Source organism: Tupaia chinensis, unplaced genomic scaffold (genome assembly GCF_000334495.1).
Source record: "Tupaia chinensis unplaced genomic scaffold, TupChi_1.0 Scaffold000211_1, whole genome shotgun sequence".
In the NCBI taxonomy this organism is placed as follows: domain Eukaryota; kingdom Metazoa; phylum Chordata; class Mammalia; order Scandentia; family Tupaiidae; genus Tupaia; species Tupaia belangeri.
Window position 1 is genome coordinate 909,099 of NW_006159686.1, and position 4,452 is coordinate 913,550.

A 4,452-nucleotide genomic window follows, 5' to 3' on the forward strand; every position below is an offset into this window, starting at 1 on the left:
GGCCCTCGTGGACCCGAGGCCAGGGCTCCCGGGCAAGCCGGCCACTGTCTGAGTCGGCATGACCTGCCTAGGAGGTTCCGCCTGCGGCCGCCAGCCAAGAAGAACCAAGAAGTGAGGCCAAGCCAAGTTGGCAGCACCTGCCGGTGGCCGTGGGGAGCGCTCCCAGGGAGGTGTCAGGGCCAGGCCCATCCCATGGCCTCGACCCACCCAGCCCTCCTCCTGCCTGCTCAGCCTTCCCAGCCTTCTCTCGGCAAACTGCCTCTGGGTCCTGGGGCCACGGCTGACTGGCCTCAGCATCAGCCCACCCAGAACCCTAAGGGGCATCGGGTCCTGTCCCTACTGCCCCTACCGAGCTCCATCTGGTGCTCACGTGCACCCTGGCCTCCCCAACACCCGAGGGCCAGGGCCACTGCCCGGAGCCCCTGTGAGAATGCCAACCACACAGCCCCGATGGGCTGGCGCTCCAAGGGTCAGGTCTCAGGGCCAGCTGTGTCACACTCACTGGGCCGGGGCTCACGTCCCCCCCAGGCTCCCCAGAAACGCACCAGGCTCTCAGCACCCCGCCCCACCCTAGGGCAGGCCCCACCTTGCACCACGGCCTGTTGAAAGGGGAAAATATGGGAGAGGTCAGAGATTCCATCCCCAAGGGACTCAGAAGCCACTCTGGCCACTTGCTGGGCTGTCCTCTTGTGGAGGGTAGGAGGCCCAAGTCGTATGCCCTAGGCTCAAGACAGCCTCACAAGGGAAAAATGAGACCCTCCATCCCTTGGTACACACTGGGGTTCTGGGGACTGGGCCGGGCCGGCTGGGCTCCGTGCGCAGAGGCTCCTGTCTCATGCACGGCTGGCGCCTGGCAGCCTGTTCTGCTGCACGCCCGCCTACGAGGTGCTTGCTTAATAGGATCCTGGCTCCTGGCTCCCGCCTCCCACCACAGCCGTGCTTCTGGTGGCTGGGTTGGGACTGGCGGGTGCTGACCTAGTTACCTCTGGAGCCACCTTCCGGGCCGGCTGCAGGGGTGGAAAGCCATCGTGTGGTCCAAGTGGAGCAGGTCTGGACCCCACCCAAGAGGGAGCCTTCACCCTGCAGGGACCTCTGCACTGCCCACCCACGTGCTGCCAGCCCTGCCCTGACCGGGGTCTGGGCTCGAGCTTGGTGGCAGGTGCTCCAGCAACTGGGGAGACGTGGCCTGACCCTGAGTCCCTGCTCGGGAGACCAAGGCCACTGGCTGGTGCAAGGCACTGCAAGCTGGCAAGACCCCTGAGGGAGCAGATGCTACAGAGGCCTCCCGAGACCCGAAAGCCATGCCTGGCAGCCAAGCAGAGATGGCCGCTGCACGGGGTAACTGCACCCGGGACCGGCTACCACAGGGACACACTCCTGGGAACTGGAACTAGACCACTCCCAGGGTGCCACGGCGAGCAAGGTGCCCGCAAGGAGGTTCAAACAGCTCAAGGAGGCAAGTGCCAGGGCGAGGACAGGGGCGCGAGCGGGACGGTCTACACCAGGGCGCAGCAGCCTTGGGGGTGGGGAGGGCCCCTGGGCCATCTCGGGGCAGGGCTACCCGACTGCGGGGCTCCACCACCGCCCCTGGCCCTCTCTGAGAAAGGGGCATCCCAACAAATCCTGGCTCGCCCACCTGGCGCTCCCTGAAAGGCATCCTTAGGTGGCACAGCCTCGGCTCGGTAGGGAAGTCGGGGAGCAGGGGAGCCCTGTCTGGCTGGGACGACTGGCTGAGGGCACCCGCCAAGGGCGTGCTGGCCTGGGGCACGCGCCGCACTGGGCAAGGGTCAGGCATGCAGCCCCACACCCTGACCCAGGCAGCAGCCCTCTCCAAGGTAAGAACGTGTTGACACCACGTGCCATGCCAAGATGGGACCAGAACCACCGTCTGCCCCCGAGGTCAGGTGCAGCTCTGGTGGGCTCAGCACAAGCCTAGGGACCTTGCTCCCACGTACCCACCCAGCCCGGTGTCACTTCATTTTTCCTTTCTTTTTTTGGAGAGGTTTTGCTATAGGGCGTGTGCGCTCGCCAGAAAGACAGACAGAAAGCGAGAAATCACCCCTTGGGGGGATGGCCACACCGTAATCCCTTCATTCTCTTCTTGGGATCGTGGGCATGCACACACAGGTGCCCGGCGTGAGTTTAAGCCGCCGCATCAGGGACTCGAACCACGGTCGACTACATGGGAGTCCAGCGACACAGCCATTACACTAACTGCTGGTCCCCCGATGTCGCCCTTTTGTATAAACAACCACCAAGGACTGAGAGGTCCCCACAGACAGGCAGCAGCGGGGGAACACTGCCGCCTACCATAGAAGGGTCCCCTCACCTGCACCCCCGTGGGCTGGGGGATGGCCATGTGGTGCACTTGTGCCACCAGGCTGTACACTCGGCCTGCCCTAGCTGTTCTCACGGCCACGCTCCTGAGGGGTGCAGACACAGGGGTGGCAGCTACCACAGGTCACACGGCATGCTAGCAGGAGCTCAGACAGGGGGACGGCACTGCAGCCAGAGGACCCATGGCCAGCTAGAGATGTGGGCCACAGACAGGAGCCACCTATGCTCCGAGCGTGTTGGACATGGCCTACCGCACGATAAGTGACAGAGGCCCACCCAGGCTCTCACGTGGGCTAAGATGAAGACCACAGAGCCGCCTCCTGGCAAGGAAGGGCAGAGAAAGACAACTGGCCACCACGGGCTGACCCCTCTGCAGGACAGGGGCTCCGCCTCCAGGAGTGCACACTCAGACCTCCCACGGCGAAGGCCGCGGCATCGCCCCACTCGCCGAGACCAACTGCAGGCCCTCAGGAGAGGGTCACACAGCATCAACAGCAACAGTCACCCTGGGCACACAGCTCACCCCACAGGGTCCCCACAGCCAGGCAAACGCTCTCCTTCAATCCTCCCAGCTGCACCGCTCCCGAAGACGCACAGCCCGGAGGTGACAGAGCCCGGCCCTGCGCCCCATCCCTACGGGCTGGGGGAAAGGACGTGCATGAACACCCCTGCTCCTGGTGAGGGCAACCCCAGGGACCCCGAAACAGCACAGGTTCCCCAAGGACAGAGAGGAACCGCCTGGACGGGGGGCAGAATCACCTTCTCCCCTGTGCCCTTCTTAGCCAACTCACTCCTTCCCCGTTTTTAAGAGCTCTGGAATCGGGACCAGCAGATGGCATAACGGTCGTGTCTCTAGACTCCCATGTTTGACCATGGTTTGAATCCCAGACCTGAAGGCTTGAAACTCACACTGGGCTCATGTACGTGTGCCCAAAATCCTGAGAAAAGAATGGAAAAGTGATAGCGGCATGGCCATCCCCCCAGGGGTGACTTCTCACTTTGTCTCTATCTCTGTCTCTGTCTCTCCAGCAGGTGCACGCACCCTATAGCAAAAATCTCTCTAAAAAGTAAACAAACAAGGGACCAGCAGTTGGCATAATGGCTATGTCGCTGGACTCCCATGCAGTCGACCGCAGTTTGCGTCCCGGACCTGGTGGCTTAAAAAAACTCACGCCGGGCACGTGTGCATGCGTGCCCAAGATCCTGAGAGAATGGAGAAGGGATTGCGGCGTGCCCTCCCCCCCGGGGGGATGATTTCTCATTTTCTGTCTTTTTCTGTCTGGCTTTCTGTCTCTTTCTGTCTGTCGCACGCGCCTATCTATAGCAAAAACCTCTCCAAAAAAAAAGTAAACAAACAAAATCTCTGGTGCCTGTCTCAAACGGAGACCTCGAGGTCGGGAGGAAGGGTGGCACATCCATGGGCAACAGCTGCCACAGCCCCGCCGAGCAGCCCTGCTCCTGCGCCTTGGAGAGGCCAAGGAAGCCGCAGTGTGGCCACTGGGAGGAAGTGGCTGCTGCCCACAGCAGCGTGACCCAACCGGAGGCAGCAGGCATGGGGGAGGGCCGGGGCAGTGCAGCACAGCCCACCCTGGGAGCCCGGCCTGTCCCTACACCCACGCCACTCTGCGTGGGGCCACTGGGCTGAGGTCTGGGGGTCCTGTGGGGGTAGGAAGAGGGCGACGAGGGGAGGGGGATGGGAGCAGCAGTTGTGGGAGGGGAGGGCAGTCCTCCTGGCCCTGCAGTGCAGTGTCCTCACGTCCCTGGCTTCTAGGTACTGGCTGTCACACTAGACCTGGGTCCTGCCCCACATGTCACCACATGACATGCCCCAGCCCCAAGGCCACAGCAGAGTCTGACAGCAAGAGGGAGGAGGCCACCGAAACAGACGGCTGCCTGGGAACCTCCCTCCGCAGGGCGGCTGGCCTGTCCCGTGTCCTCGGTAAACAGGTTTCAAAACCATTAGTCAGCACTCTGGCAGGTACATCTGCCACGGCGGGTTCCTGGTCCCCAAGCTGGGCATCCAGGTCCCCGTTCCATGCCCACTGCGGGGCCCAGAGGACTGGGGGCAGCACAGGAGCCGACTGCCGGCCAGCCTGCCTTCCAGGGCCTGCTGGG

The 4,452-nt window shown here is 63.2% G+C and overlaps 1 protein-coding gene across 1 annotated transcript in view; it reads right to left on the bottom strand.

Annotated features, from left to right (window-relative positions):
* ULK1 (unc-51 like autophagy activating kinase 1) overlaps positions 1-4,452 on the bottom strand; it is a 36,812-nt gene that overhangs the window by 31,797 nt on the left and 563 nt on the right. The window lies entirely within an intron of this gene.